This window comes from Rhineura floridana, chromosome 6 (assembly GCF_030035675.1).
Source record: "Rhineura floridana isolate rRhiFlo1 chromosome 6, rRhiFlo1.hap2, whole genome shotgun sequence".
Classification (NCBI taxonomy): Eukaryota; Metazoa; Chordata; class Lepidosauria; order Squamata; family Rhineuridae; genus Rhineura; species Rhineura floridana.
This window is the reverse complement of record NC_084485.1, coordinates 158,267,333-158,283,686: the sequence shown is the minus strand read 5'-3', so window position 1 is coordinate 158,283,686 and position 16,354 is coordinate 158,267,333. Positions and strand designations below refer to the sequence as shown.

The 16,354-nt window shown below is 47.7% G+C and overlaps 1 pseudogene; it reads left to right on the top strand.

Moving 5' to 3' along the window:
• Nucleotides 1–9,188: 9,188 nt before the first annotated feature.
• LOC133386895 (uncharacterized) overlaps nt 9,189–16,354 on the top strand; it is a 70,307-nt pseudogene continuing 63,141 nt past the window's right edge.

Genomic DNA, 16,354 nt, shown 5'->3' with positions numbered 1-16,354 from the left:
GCTGGGAAGTCGCTGTTCCGGGCTGTTTTACGTTAAAGTGTATTAGAGCCCGGAACGGGTATCGGAATGTGGTTTTCGGGGACGTTTTGTGTCTTATTGTGTGCCTCCCATGCAGTCGTGTGGGACTGGTGAATTTGGTGGGTCTGGCTCGCTGGGAAGTCGCCATTCCGGGCTGTTTTACGTTAAAGACTATTAGAGCCCGGACCGGTATTGGAATGTGTTATTCCTGGTCATTTTGTGTCTTATTGCATGCCTCCCATGCAGTCGTGTGGGACTGGTGAATTTGGTGGGTCTGGCTCGCTGGGTAGTTGCCGTTCCTGGCTGTTTTACATTAAATAATAATAATAATTATAATAATAAACTTTAATTTATAGGCCGCCTATCTGGCCAATGGCCACTCTAGGCGGCTTACAGTAAAATATGATAAAATGCAATAAATAAGATATAGTCAATACATTACATACAAGTTCAGTATAATAAATTATCAGCATTTCAAAGCAAGGCTAATTTACCCTAGAAGTCTCAGAGGTTGTAAAGGCCTGGTTAAAGAGCCAAGTTTTCAGGCCCCGGCGAAATATTTCTAGGGAAGGGGCATGTCGAAGATCTATTGGGAGGGAGTTCCAGATCGAGGGGGCCGCCACAGAGAAAGCTCTCTCCCGAGTCTTCACCAACCTAGCCACTTTAGTTGGTGGGACTGAGAGCAGGTCCTGTGTGGCAGATCTCGTAGGGCAGCACAATTTATGACGATGGAGGCGCTCCGTCAGATATACTGGGCCCAAACCGTATAGGGCTTTAAAGGTTAATACCAACACCTTGAATTGAGCCCGGAAAATAACTGGAAGCCAGTGGAGATTGTAAAGCATTGGGGTAATATGATCGTATCGGCAGCTATTCGTGAGTAAACGAGCCGCCGTATTTTGTACCAGCTGTAGTTTCTGGACTGTTTTCAAGGGTAGTCCCACGTAGAGTGCATTGCAGTAGTCTAAACGAGAGGTGACCAGAGCGTGCACTGTCATGAACCTGTAATGGTCATGAGTTATTAAAGATCGGATAACAATACTTTGGCTCCAGTAAGGGACTCTGGGAGATGGTTACAGTTAGAAAAGACAAGCCTTTGCTAATTTGTAAAGTTGAGTTTCATTTTCCAGCTGAAGACGGTTAGAAGAAGCCTTAACAAGTTGCACCTGGTTATCTTTGCTGATTGGCAAGTGCCTGGCACCCAAGGTCATCCTTGGCCTATGCAGTTGGAAAACACCGTTGGGAGGGGGGCCTGAAGGCGCGAAAATGGGAGAAACATCGAGAAGAAAGTTACATCAGTCAATTCCTGATTGGTCAATTAATCTTGGACCGTTAGGATCCTTTTCCCTTAAGTATAGGGCTAGGGACCTATAGCTTTTGTTCTCTGTTCTCTGCCTATGCTGACTGGCACCAGAGTTCCAAACCTTTTCTGCTTTATGGTTCCTGGGGTTGCTTATGGGAAGGCAACCTATGTCTGGTTCCATTGCTTTATGTTGAACATCCATCTCTCTTAGGAGAGGTGCCACGCAACCAACTACCTCGTATGTAAGTAGTTAGGTGAGATAGTTTGTTATTTTCTTGTTGTGTGTATGAATTCTCTTGTAAGAACCTAAACCCCTGTTGGGTGAATGGTCTTAAAGGATTACTTGCTGCTATATGATATGTGCACTTATATATTTTAATAAAGCTACTTCTATTTAACCTGGTGTGTTCATTTGAGAGAAGGGGTGGTTCTGAATTCAGTGTTTTGACCCAATCTCAGTCACTCACTACCAAAGAGGGTTAAGAAGTTAAAAGCTTGGATTTTAAGTGTTAAACCAGAGGTGCCTGGCAAGGAGTGTAACTGTGACTCTTGCCTTTTAGGACCTTGGTTTTATATACCTTCTGGGCTCAGAGATCCCCTGGCTCTGAGTGGACCAGTATACAGGGGTGGTGGCAGCCTACCTTCTACCTTGCAGGGTTGTTGTGAGCGTACACAGCCTTGGCAAGGGTGAAGTAATAGCTTTTGGTTCCAGTCTCATTTCCCTAAGGGTGGGGGTCTGAGCCTGATGCATGATCCCAGGACCCTGAGGGTCGGGCGGGCATGACATGGCTGGCAGTGGTGAGGATCGAAGCCATTCCTGCTCTTAAGTGAACACGCTGTGTGAGATAAGTGCATTGCAGCAAGTTGTAAATTTTAAAGAGACTTCTGACACAATTGTTTGTTACTTTGGGTAGTAAGGTTAGTGCAGAATGTCGCAAAAGATAAAAACTAGATCTCAAAAGAATGGAGCCGAGGATGTGCTCCTGGCAGACACTGCGTTGCCTAGTCAGCTTGTTCAGCTGGAAGAAGGCGCTGCTGCTCTGTCGTTTATACCTCAGCCTTCTGTGGATGACAAGGAGTTCGTGTCTAAGCAAACTGAGGATAGCGAAGATGAGGAGGAATCAGATTTGGATGAGGAAGAGCTGCCTAGGAGCATGCAGCGCTACCTGGCTAAGCAAATGAAGCTGTTGTCCCTGCAGTTCAAGGCTATGGAGGAAGATCGCCGGAGTAGGGAAAGCTTTGCTCGTGAGATGCAACAACCGCGAGGAGGAAGACCAGACCTCCATAAAAAATCCTTTCCGACCTTTCGTGAGACAGATGACATCTTTACCTTCTTCCAAGTTTTTGCTCACTCTTGTAGAGATCAAGGTGTGCCTAAAAAGTACTGGATGAGTGCTTTACGCATTAATGCTGAAGGCGAGTTGAGAGAACTGTTGAACTCTTTGCCACTGGAGTATGCAGATGATTTTGACTACTTTTATGCTTTGGCCAAGTCTCACTTTGCGCTAACATCAGAGGATTGTTTTCGGCACTTAGAGGCAGATCAGAAGAAGCCTCGGGAAAGCTTCTCAGCTTTTTCTGCACGGATGGGCAGAAATGTGGCACGCTGGGCAGACACGGCAGAGGCTGTAACCCGAGAGGAGGTTTTAGATCTGTTTGCTAAAGAACTGTTTTACAGACGCCTCCCTCGAGATTTGATGGCTCTGGTCAGAGACCAGCAGCCCCGTTCTCTGACTGAAGCAGGCATGCTAGCAGATCGTATGTTTAAAAACAGAGCTGGAGAAAAGTATACTTTGTTTCGGAGACCGGAGTACGTTCCTGTGAAACCGCCGGGGCGAGGGACTGCAGGTATGCAGAAACCAGGGCAACCGGCGAAGGGAGAGAAAGGGGGGCCTGCTGGCTACTTCAAAGTGCCTTCCGCCCGGCCCGAGGCTGCATTGCAAGAGAAGCCCCGTGGAGAAATAATTTGCTTTAAATGTGGGAAAATCGGACATAAGGCTAATTCCTGTTCTGAAACCTTGCTTAAGCCCAACCCTGCTGGGAGGAAGAATCCAAGGGTTGCTCCAGTTGCGCGTGTAAAAGACTTAGCGTCCCCTGGAGCGGAACTCCCTGAACTTTCTTCTTGGTCGTCAGCAGAGGAGAATGAAGGAGCGGAATCAGACTTTGTATTTTCTGCCTCAAATTCACAAGACTGTCCTGAGACTCCTCATGGAGCTGTAGTCAGAGCCCTGCCGGTGAGTGTTGTACAAACTGTGTCAGGGGACAGAGAGGGAGGAGTAAAGAACAGTTTGTTTCCAGAGAAAGACTCCCCAGGACCCCTTTCATTGGAATGTAAAGAATGGGTTCAAACGCAGTTTTCTGAACCCATATATGTTAACTGTATTAAGGTCAAGGGGCGAATAGATTCAGGCTCAGAAATTACCAGTATTGCAGAGCGGCTGGTCAAGCCGGAGCAATATGTTCCAGAGTTACAAGTGGCTTTCACAGCGTATGGACAACAGACCGTGCAAGTGCCCGTAGCTGAGGTGGTGCTTTCATACAGAGGCTGGACTGGACGCCATAGAGTTATAGTTCATTCGGATGACCATTTATGGGATGTTTTAATAGGAGTTGATTTGTTGTTCCTAAGTCATCAAGAGACTGTACGTGAAGCGGAAATAAACGCTCTTACCAGGTCTCAAACTTTGTCACAACCTATAGAAGACTGTGTGGGGAAATGGCCTCTGGATGGCGAGGAAGAGAGGGCTGCCGAGGGGACAGCTGGGACCCTGCTCGAACAACAGGGAAAAAACTCCTTGCAACCCAGTGTGGGGGAGACAGAGGAATGTAAATTACCGGCAGCCAACTCTCAAGCCTTTAAGGCAGCTTTATTGAAGGATGAGAGTTTGCAAAACTGCAGAGAAGAGGCCGAGAGAAGCCCTCCTGCCTTATCAGAGACTGTGAAAGTGAGATTTTATTGGGACAAAGGCTTGCTTTATCGAGAACATGTACCTGGGGGGAATTCTACGGATTGGCAACCAGTCAGACAATTAGTTGTGCCAAAACCTTTTCGCCTGGATGTATTGCGGCTGGCCCATGATGTTGTGACTGCGGGGCACCTGGGTGTGAAACGGACTTTGTTTTCTGTTACCCAGCATTTTTATTGGCCCTCAGTGGCTAAGACTGTTAAAGAATATGTAAAATCCTGTGATATTTGTCAACAACTTGGGTATGCGCGTGATCACCCCAAGGCACCCTTACAAGTATCCCAGATTGTGGCAGAACCTTTTGCTCAAGTGGCTGTGGACGTGATCGGCCCTTTCAATCCGACTAAGACTGGGAGAAGATTTATTTTGACTGTAATTGACTTTGCCACGAGATTTGCTGAAGCTATTCCTTTGAGTTCCATCACTGCCCCAGTCATTGCTAAAACCTTGTTAGAGTTATTTTCGCGTTGGGGGTTTCCCAAGACTATTTTGTCAGACCGAGGGCCGAGTTTTGTGGCCAAGTTAACTAAAAAACTTTGGGAACTTGCTGGCATGGAACATCACATTACGACTGCTGGTCACCATTCCTCGAATGGGTTATGTGAGAAAATGAACGCCACTATTAATAAAATGTTAAGGGCGTATGTGTTAGAACATCCTAGAGAGTGGGATGTAGCTTTACCTTTCCTGATGTTCGCCTATAGGGCTACTCCCTCTGCCAGCTTGGGCTATAGCCCCAACCAGCTAGTTTTTGGAAGGGATCTGGTGGGGCCTTTGTCATTACTCAAGAATGAGTGGGAAGGAAGGTTGGAAGCTATGCCTGTGTCGGTAGTAACTTACCTCCAGAAGTTACAGAATATTTTAAGAGATGTTTTGGCTGTCGCTCATGAGAATTTGGGGGAGGCCCAACAACAGCAGAAAGCCCATTATGATGCTCACGCTAAAGAAAGACACTTTGTTGAGGGGTCAGAAGTTTTGGTACTAAAGGCCCAAGTAGACAATAAGTTGTCGGTGGCCTGGGAAGGCCCTTTGATTGTCAAGGCCCAGTTGAGCGACACCAACTATCTGCTAATTGACCCTAAATCCCATAAGAAACCTAAAGTATACCATGTGAATATGATGAAGCAATATTTTTCTAGGAAACACCTGGTTTTGACTTGCACTCCTGCTGTGGAGGTTGCTGAAGATGCTTTATCTCGGTTACCTGTTCCAGTTGACTGACATTTGATTCATGCCCATTCCACGGACTGATTTCCCGGCTCTGATGACCTCTGGACTGTTTTTAGACCTTGTTTTACTCTTTTACGCTTTTAATATGTTTTATGGACTTTTATAAGATTTCATGGCTTATGACCTTTTTTGAACCCGGACCAGCTTTTGGATCACCCCATTTTTTATTCTATTTCTTTATTTTTTAATACAGTCCTTTTTTCTTGGGTGTTTTAGGGGTCCCTTAATTTTTTTTTCTTTTGTTGTTACTTTGCAATTTAGTATATATTAAGAAGGCATAAGTCAAGAAGTAGCTCACTTGCTTAAAAATGTATTAACTTGTTCTTTTTTTTTTCTTTTTTTTTTAAATATATGCTGTATATAGTGCAATGTTGGTGGAATTTTTTTTTTTTGTTCCCTTATCCCTGGTTGCTGTGGCGATGACGCAGAACTATCCAGAGTTCTGACATCATCTTCCCAAAAAGGGGCGTGTCATGAACCTGTAATGGTCATGAGTTATTAAAGATCGGATAACAATACTTTGGCTCCAGTAAGGGACTCTGGGAGATGGTTACAGTTAGAAAAGACAAGCCTTTGCTAATTTGTAAAGTTGAGTGTCATTTTCCAGCTGAAGACGGTTAGAAGAAGCCTTAACAAGTTGCACCTGGTTATCTTTGCTGATTAGCAAGTGCCTGGCACCCAAGGTCATCCTTGGCCTATGCAGTTGGAAAACACCGTTGGGAGGGGGGCCTGAAGGCGCGAAAATGGGAGAAACATCGAGAAGAAAGTTACATCAGTCAATTCCTGATTGGTCAATTAATCTTGGACCGTTAGGATCCTTTTCCCTTAAGTATAGGGCTAGGGACCTATAGCTTTTGTTCTCTGTTCTCTGCCTATGCTGACTGGCACCAGAGTTCCAAACCTTTTCTGCTTTATGGTTCCTGGGGTTGCTTATGGGAAGGCAACCTATGTCTGGTTCCATTGCTTTATGTTGAACATCCATCTCTCTTAGGAGAGGTGCCACGCAACCAACTACCTCGTATGTAAGTAGTTAGGTGAGATAGTTTGTTATTTTCTTGTTGTGTGTATGAATTCTCTTGTAAGAACCTAAACCCCTGTTGGGTGAATGGTCTTAAAGGATTACTTGCTGCTATATGATATGTGCACTTATATATTTTAATAAAGCTACTTCTATTTAACCTGGTGTGTTCATTTGAGAGAAGGGGTGGTTCTGAATTCAGTGTTTTGACCCAATCTCAGTCACTCACTACCAAAGAGGGTTAAGAAGTTAAAAGCTTGGATTTTAAGTGTTAAACCAGAGGTGCCTGGCAAGGAGTGTAACTGTGACTCTTGCCTTTTAGGACCTTGGTTTTATATACCTTCTGGGCTCAGAGATCCCCTGGCTCTGAGTGGACCAGTATACAGGGGTGGTGGCAGCCTACCTTCTACCTTGCAGGGTTGTTGTGAGCGTACACAGCCTTGGCAAGGGTGAAGTAATAGCTTTTGGTTCCAGTCTCATTTCCCTAAGGGTGGGGGTCTGAGCCTGATGCATGATCCCGGGACCCTGAGGGTCGGGCGGGCATGACATGCACTACAAGTGGGAGCTGGTGAACAGGACGATAGGGTTGCAGCCTTCGAACGAGGCGCAGTTGACCCCAAGCTGCTCGGCACACCGATGAAACTTGGGCCTCCATAGACAGCTCGGAATCAAGAATCACCCCAAGACTGCGGACCTGATTTCTCAGGGGCAATTGTACCCCATTAAATATCAGGTCGATGTTTCCCAATCTTCCCTTGTCTCCCACGAGCAGTACTTCAGTTTTATCAGGATTCAGCTTTAGCCTGTTTCTTCCCATCCATCCGCTCACAGATTCCAGGCACTTGGACATGGTTTCCACAGCCGACTCTGGTGAGGACTTAAATGAGAGGTAGAGCTGAGTGTCATCCGCATATTGGTGACACTGCAGCCCAAACCTCCTGATGATGGTTCCCAGCGGTTTTACATAAATGTTAAATAGCATGGGAGAAGGGATAGAACCCTGTGGCACACCGCAATTGAGGGGCCAAGGGTCTGAAACCTCATCTCCCAATGCTACTTGCTGTTGTCTACCGGAGAGAAAGGAACGGAACCAGTGTAATACTGTACCTCCTATTCCTAATCCCTCCAGACGATCCAGCAAGATACCGTGGTCGAGTATTAGAGCCCGGAACGGGTATCAGAACATGGTTTCCGTGGACATTTTGTGTCTTATTGCGTGCCTCTGATGCAGTCGTGTGGGACTGGTGAATTTGGTGGGTCTGGCTCTCTGGGAAGTCGCTGTTCTGGGCTGTTTTACGTTAAAGAGTATTAGAGCCCGGAACGGGTATCAGAACGTGGTTTTCGTGGACGTTTTGTGCCTTATTGCATGCCTTCCATGCAGTCGTGTGGGACTTTTGAATTTGGTGGGTCTGGCTCGCTGGGAAGTCGCAGTTCCGGGCTGTTTTACATTAAAGAGTATTAGAGCCTGGAATGGGTATCGGAACGTGGTTTTCATTTACGTTTTGTGCCTTATTGCGTGCCTCCCATGCAGTCATGTGGGACTGGTGAATTTGGTGGGTCTGGCTCGATGGGAAGTCACCATTCCGGGCTGTTTTACGTTAAAGAGTATTAGAGCCTGGAACGGGTATCGGAACGTGGTTTCCGTGGACATTTTGTGCCTTATTGCGTGCCTCTGATGCAGTCGTGTGGGACTGGTGAATTTGGTGGGTCTGGCCTGCTAGGAAGTCGCCGTTCCGGGCTGTTTAACGTTAAAGACTATTAGAGCCCAGAACGGGTATCGGAACGTGGTTTCCGCGGACGTTTTGTGTCTTATTGCGTGCCTCCCATGCAGTCATGTGGGACTGGTGAATTTGGTGGGTCTGGCTCGCTGGGAAGTCGCCGTTCCAGGCTGTTTTACGTTAAAGACTATTATAGCCCGGAACGGGTATCAGAACGTGGTTTACGCAGACGTTTTGTGTCGTATTGCATGCATCCCATGTAGTCGTGTGGGACTGGTGACTTTGGTGGGTCTGGCTGATTGGGAAGTCGCCGTTCTGGGCTGTTTCATTCCATTCCGGAGGGCATCTTGGTTGTTAAAGGGTTAATAAAAAATCCTGTCGGTATTGCTTTTGTTCCTAAATGTTGTTCTCAAGTGTCTCTAACATATCCCAGTGTTTTTGGCATCAATTTATTTTATAAAGGGCCCGTTCCGGCTTGTTCCGTTGCGTTCCGGCTTTTACACCGTCCCGTTTGGGTTGCCATTGGGTTGCTATGACAAGGAAGTTCCCCGCCCAGCACCGAAAAGATGTGGCAAAGAGACACCCGTCGCCCCCGCTCCTCCTCCCTGGTCTTCGCTGGCCACTTTCCTCTCCCGTCTTGTCCTGGCCGGGTCTGATTGGGCCGCTCCCGCCCAGGCCACCCGGGTTCTAAACTGCCCCGTTCCACTTTCCCGCCGGCGCCTGACCCTGCCGGCCTGGGCACCGGCAGCGCCTAATTAGCCCCTGAACCGGCTCTTCCTCTGGGATGCTTGTGACACCCCTTTGTCGGTCTGAGACTACAGCTCCCACAATGCCCAGCACGATGGGCGAGCCTCGCTCGCACACCCCGTGCTCCTTCTCGACCAATGGGACGTCGCGCGGCCTGTCGCCAAAGCCGGAAGTAACTCTAGCCTAGGCCGGCGCGGAGCAAACGTTTGGTAGCCATGGCAATCGCAGAGCTAGAGGCCCTTCCCAGCTGCAGGCTGACTGGGCCCGACGGCCTCGCACCCGAGCCGGGTGAGGAGGGCCGGCGACGGGACTGTCAGACACCGAGCGGGAAAGGCGCTGTGCGTGGGGGCCGGCTCTAGGGGCGGTCTCGGAGGCGTCTCCTCGCCTAAGTACTCCGTCGGCCTCCCCCTCTCCCAACGCGGGCGAAGGGGCTCGCCCCTGCCTGCCTTCGTTCCTAGGCAGCGCAGCCCGTTGGAGGGGCCTGCTCCGTGCCTCGCCCGGCCGCCGTCCCTACTAAGGCGGGCAGCAAGCAGGGCCGTTCCTGGTTCCCCACGTCCAGTACGCTCGGCGGGAGGCTGGCCTGCTTGACCGCGGCCCTGCCTGCCTTCGCCGGCAAACTGAGCCTTCTTTCCTTCTTCCCGTTTGGGTGTTACTGTGCAGGGCTCCGCAGGCTCCGCCCCGGGGATGGCCATGGCCGGGCCTGCCATACGCATCGGGGACCAGCTCATCCTGGAAGAAGACTACGATGAAACCTACATCCCTAGCGAGCAAGGTGGGGTCGCCGCAGCCCAGCCCGGAACTAGCCAGTGGAGGCTGTGGACAGGAACGGGACAGTGCTCGGGGGGGGGGCGATGCTCCGGTCCCCCGGCAACATTCTTCTGGCTCCTGAGGTCTGCTCCCAGCAGGGCTCACCTGATTCTTCTCCTTTCTGTCCTGCAGAAATCAACGAGTTTGCTCGAGTGATTGGGATTGACCCTGAGAATGAGGCAGAGCTGATGTGGCTGGCCCGAGAAGGCATCGTGGCCCCTTTGCCTGCTGAATGGAAACCTTGGTAAGACACAGCTGCCCCCAACTGCCCATCCATCACTGCCCATCCATCCACAGCTCTTTCTTCTGGGTGCATGGTCTCCAGAGCCTGCCAGGGCAGAGGTGACTTGACCTGGAAAATGCTAGGGTTATAGCCAAGCACCAACAAGGAGAAATCTTTATTTCAGCGTCAGTGTTAAGGCTCAGTCCACATATGCTGCAGCATGGGGTGGGTTTTTTTTATTTTTTTTAGCATTCTTTTGTATTCCTACTGTGCAGAAACAAAAAAATGCAACATGATCTGTAAGTATAAAAACACACACAGCAAGGTTGTACTTTAGCCAGTTCTTTGTTGGGGTAGTTTACTTTTATTTGCAGGGAAACATTACATGAGGGGATAATGTGAAAAAGAACACTCCCCCAAAGTTTGAAGTGGTGCAGTCTCATTGTTCTGCTCTGTGTGTAGACCAGTTTGCATTCAGAGATAAAAGGTTACACAGAAGTTGGTTGTCAGTTGCAGCAGAGTGTCTAAAAGGTGTGATTGGTGTTACTGTGTACATCTGGCTGGGAGCTCAGGTAGTTGTTGGGAAGAGAAGATGCTCAGTGACTTTTTTCAGTGCTGATTATCCTCAGCCATGAGAAACCTTTGTTGTTGTTTTTTAAAAAAGCCTGCTTTCTGGCTGCTTTTCTGAAGCGATTCTTCCAAATGCTTTATTAGTCACTTAATTCTTCCCCCCCCACTCCATCCCCATAAAAAAAGTGTTTTCATATCACATGGGTTGCTCCTTCTCCTTTGGAAGTATCCATTAGATTTGGAAGATCAAAGGTAGCTGCCTAAACCTGCGTCCAATTTCTCTTGCCTCCTTCCCAGCCATTAGTGGAATTTTTGGGACTTGTTGTTCCCTTCAAAATAGGAAAGCAAGGATGCTCTTGAGCCTCTGGTGCGTGTCTGCATGTGTGCACATGCATATGCTTAGAGTCCGTGTCCATTCATCTTCAGCCAAGACATCACAGGGGACATCTATTACTTCAACTTTGCCAATGGCCAGTCAACGTGGGATCATCCATGTGACGAACGCTACCGACAGCTTGTGGCCAAGGAGAGGGAGAAGCTCCTGGATCATGGAGGCTTCAGGAAGAAAGAGAAGAACAAGAAGAAGAAGGACAAGAAAGAGAAGGGAGAGAAGGACCTGCTGAAACACCCATTTGTGAGTACCTTAGTTGGATACAGGTCCAGCTGGACCCAGGCATTCAGGTGTTTCCAGGGGGAAACAGGCTTGTGGCATGTTTCTTGCTGTTTCTGATCCTTCCCCATTACTGTATCTTTCCCTGTAATTGGAAAACACAGCCCTTAGTGCCTGTCAAAGTTAGAAGAGCTCCACCTCCTTCCTTCCATCCTTCCCAAGAAGAGAGATATAGTTTTCAAGTGCCCGTCTGTTGTTGTTGTTTCACTCTTGCTCTGAGATGCTCAGGATGGGGCCCACAGTTTCCCCTCCACCCCTTTTTTATTCTCATAGCAACCCTATGTAAAAGTGTTAAGTTGAGAGAAATTGTCTGGCCCAGGATCTCATAGTGAGCTTCATGGCTGAATGAGGGTTTGAGCCCAGGCTGGTCTAAACAATCTTGAGCAAGGTAGGTGTGGCTCTATCGTCAAGCCCCGCCCCGGTCAAAATGAGGCTTATTTTGTCTGCATCTCTTCATATAGCTGAACGGATTGCTTTTGAGGTAAGGGCTCAACCGGGAAACTTTTTCTCTTGCAGCTCGGAAGATGGCTGTCAGAAAACCGCAAGCCAAGTCTGAGGAGCTTATCCATGCTTTGAGTGTGTGCATGTGTGTTTTTTGTCAGCCTTGTAGGGGTTAAATCCCACACTCAACTATAGGATGTTTTTTCCTGCAATCTGCGCTATAATGGTGGCATATCTGTGATGACCTTTCCCCACCCCGCCAATTGCCATGGCACCTAATTGCTGGTCCCAGGATGGAAACTAATAGACTGTAAATTAACATAGCTGATTCTTGTGAAGCTATCTGAAGACCAAACACATTTGGGACAGTAAAGGGGCAGGGGGAGGATATGCAGAAAGAGTCATGGCATTGGGAATTCTAGCAATATGTGGCATGTGAGTGAAACATCTTTTTATTGCTGTGTAAATTGCATCAACTCGTAAGTCTATCTAATGGCATTTGTCTGTCTAGGAGGTGCAGTCAGAGGTGGGAATTCTTCCTTCAACATCGTTTTATAGAGTGTCATCTCCTGTCCTGTCATCGGGTCATGCAAGTCCTGAGCTAGAGCAGCAGAAACAAGGAACGAACCTGATAACAAGGAACGAACCCTTCCTGAAGAGCCACAAAGGGATGCCTTCAGGGATGTCTTCCTATCCAAGTGACCTGCCCCGACTGCTCTCGGGCCCTGCCCCAGGTAAGCTGCAGCCTCTTCTGCCAACCAAGTCAACCCGGACTCACCAGATCCTTGCAGATGTGGAAAAGATTCTTGGAAAAGCTTCGTTTTCTAACAGACCAGGCTCTGGTCACCACTCATGCCAAGACTTGACTGCAGAAATTAGAAGTGCAGCCGTTTGTGTCTTGTCCGACTCGGAACCTGAAAATTTAGATAGTGCCAAGATTCCAATGATGCTTTTCCAAGCACTGAAGGAACCCACTGATAAAACTGTGCTAGGTCTGGAGGCCCCCAAGAATAGAAGCCTCTTCTTGGAGAATGAAAAGCTAGGCAAGGACCAAGACATGGAAGGAGGTGGTGTCTGTCAGTCACTTGTTGACTCTTCACCTGGAGAACGGGCAGTGGGGCCTGTCAATTACATTGTAAAGGATAGAGGATTCTTGCAGGTCATTGAAAAGGAAATTCAACAGTTTCCTCCTGCTGCTGTTTCCCCTGTGTTGGTTGGTGAGAAGTGCGAGCCAAGCATCACGGAAGGAGAAGGTGACGCTGATTCTTTGCAGAACGACCTGAGATCTCCTGGTAAAGTGAAGGAGAGCAGAAAGGGGAGGAAGCTCCAAGAGCAGCAGTGCCAGGCCGCTCAGTGTGAGCAAAAGAGAGAGCACCCAGCAGGGTGAGGCTCCTGTGCCTGACTCCCAGCTGCAGGCTTCCTCCCTTGCCTTTGGAGCAGAGACTGGAACAGGTGGGAATATTAGTCCTCTGCTGGTGGCTGCAGTTCTACCAGCTCATCCCAGGGGTGAAAAGACACGAGGTGAGAGGCCGGACTTTGATGGTGGTAATGGTGGCGGTGGTAGCAGCAGCATGACAAGCAGCTTGGCTGACCACCTTGCCTCCCAGATCTTGGGAGAAGTAGACAACTTCTCCTGGGATCTGCAGAGCTCTCATGAATCTGACCGCCCCATGGAACAGGTGGCTGCCATAAAGAGATCTTTTCTAGAAGCCCCCCATATCCAGACACAGAGCTCCCTTGATGATCGGTCAGAAAGCGAGTGCTACACAGAGGACCAGAAATTCTATAGGCACATGATCCACATGGTGAAGAGATCCAGAGGAGCAGAGCAGGCTGTGCCTAAACCCCTCAAGCAACAGCAAAGTGGCTGTGAAGAGTTTGGCACTGCCCTGCATGCAGAGCTCGATACTGCTCAGGAAGGCGCTGTGGAAGTGGGAGCAAGGCCTAGGCAAGGAGTTGTGGCCTTTAAGGAAGGGGGACTCCAGAGTCCAGTCGAGAGAGGTGTGCTCCATTCAAAATAGCCAGGCAGAAGGCGAGCAAGTGCAGAGCAGAACACTGGCAAAGAATGACAACAGGCCTGAGCGTTCGCCAGAAGAAGACAGAGGTGAAGAGGTAGGCAGCTTAGACTTCGTGTATGTATTTTATGGTATATCTGAAGAGCTGAGGATAGTGCATAATGGTCCACACACACCCAGCCCCCCCCATCTTCACAACAACATTGTGAGGTAAGTTAGGCTGAGAGAAGGTGACCAGCCCAAAGCCATCCAAGTCAGTTTTGTGGCAGAGGGGGCACCTGAACCCTGGCAATGGTATTTAGTGATAGTCCTGCTCTGAGTAGACCCTGTTAATAGACATGACTAACAGGTTCATTAATTTTATCGGGTTTCTTCTGAGTAGGGCGTGGTTGAATATAAGCCTTGGTCTCCCTGCCTTCGTTGCAGGATTGCCTGTAAGGGGCACTTCTCTGCAAGGTAACAGGAAAGAGCGGTGCACAGTAGCTCCCTGGTATAATTGACCTGATGCTGTCATTCAGTTGCTGTTCACCTTCATAATCTGGCCAGAGAAAGATTGAGTAGGTTTACCTCTGTCTGTAAAAAGTCTCTTTGCTCAGGCTTTGATATGCTGTCTTAGTCCTTTCTGTTGGGGTTTAAAATTTTGTGTATTGTATGTTTTAAATTTTGTTTTATATTGTTTGTTTATAAAATGTGTTTTAAATCACCTGGAGATCACAAGATATGAGGCAACTAACAAAATAAATAGCAACAATATAAGATAAACACACAAACAAAAGAAGAATAACTGAAGTAGGTGGGTAAGTTAATAAACACAGAGACTGTTAATAAAGAGTTAATAATGATATTATATAATCTCATGGGAAGTTTAGTATTTGGGAGAAAGGGATGAGCCATGGCTTTAGGGTGGCAGTTAATGGACTCAGTCTGAAGAGATCACCAGACTGCTGACCCAGATCACCCCTGTTGTTTTTGAGGTTGCACCTTTTCTCACCCATGTTTCCCACACAATTCCTAGTCATTGTGGCTGAGGAGTACTTCTGAAAAGAATCTTGTGGTTACCCAGTTGCATTCTTGCACAGCAAGGCCAGTATATTATTGGATTGGTGTGTTTCCTTTGAACATCTCTGAGTAATGTCTTGGAGTTCCACAGGAGCCAGCCTGTGTTAGTGGAGCTGGGTCCTTTATGCTTCTTTCTGTTGGGGCTTAGGAGTATATAGGCAGAAAGGAAGGATGTGCCTACAGCCTCACAGGACTTGCTGGGTATCCATTAGGCTGGATGGGCTGATCTACAGTTCTCTCCTGAGTCCCAGGAGTCTTCTGCTGTTCAGTTCCCTCAGTGGCTAAGTCATCTGCTTTGCATGCAGAACGTCCCAGGTTCAATCTTGGAGAGTCGCTGCTAGTCTGCATAACACTGGGCTAGATGATCTGACTCAATATAAGGAAGAAATTAACATGGTATGTGGTATTTTCTGAATGCTTAGAAAACAAAGGCCTCTGACAGGCAGATATGGCACATTCATGTACACGCATGCTGCAACTTCCAGTAGTGTGGAGCTCTCACCCACAGCATTCTGAGAGCTGGGAGTCCCAGAGGCACTGTGTAAAAATGGTGTTGCCTTGCCATTGGCTACTTGCTTTGGAACTTCTGTAGTTAATATTTTTACCAGCATGATGCAGACAGCATTGTTGTTATGCTTCTGCTTTTGCATGTTAACAAAAAAAGGAACTCTGCCATGCAGGTGCAGAAATTCTGGAAGGACTGCTGACACACTCAAATAATTTGTCATATTACCAAAATGTCTACCACCCCACTCCACTCTGTCTGGGCTAAGGTCATTCTCTACCAAGGACGAGCTGGTAGCTGTAAGGACTAGTTGGTAACTCCTGACACCAGAACCAAACTTACTTAATTTACAACAGTATTTTCCCCTCACTTTTCCATCCATACAACACCTTCATGGGAGCTATCTGTTGATCAGCTATGAAAACAGATAAAATACTTCCATCAGTACTCCAAATAAAACAGCCAAAAGAGAAGCACCAAAAGCCAGAGACAAGCCAAGAGAAGAGGGCCAAAGAAGGAGCTGCTCCCAACATCAAAACTATATAACTGCATCTTGACTGGCTTCTACAGAGAGGGAGGGGTTGACCCACCTGGATCCTCTGGAGTAAAGAATTCCAGAAAGTGGGCACCACTACTGAGGAAGTCCTGTCCATGATACTCGCCTTCTGGGCCACAGTCAGCAATGGGATGTGGAGCAAAGAATTCACTTGTCGGTCATGGGGGAAGAGACAGGCTTTATGATATGCAGGTCTCAAATTGATGAGGACTTTAAATGCCAAAACCAACACTTTGAATTGGATGCAGAAACAAGATGATGTAAACAACTGTAATGTGATCAGAACTTTAGGCTCCAGTCAGTACTTGAGCTGCCAAAGTTTCTGAAACACTGTTTAAAGTCAGACCTGTTTATTGAAAATATTATAGGGAGTGCGTGGAAGTGTGAATAAAAAGAATCCATACAACATACAAATACAATTTAAAACCCACAGGTAAGCATAATAACATATCGACAAAATAAAAACCTAAAAGACATACTAAAGCACAATTCCTAAAATAATCCAGTC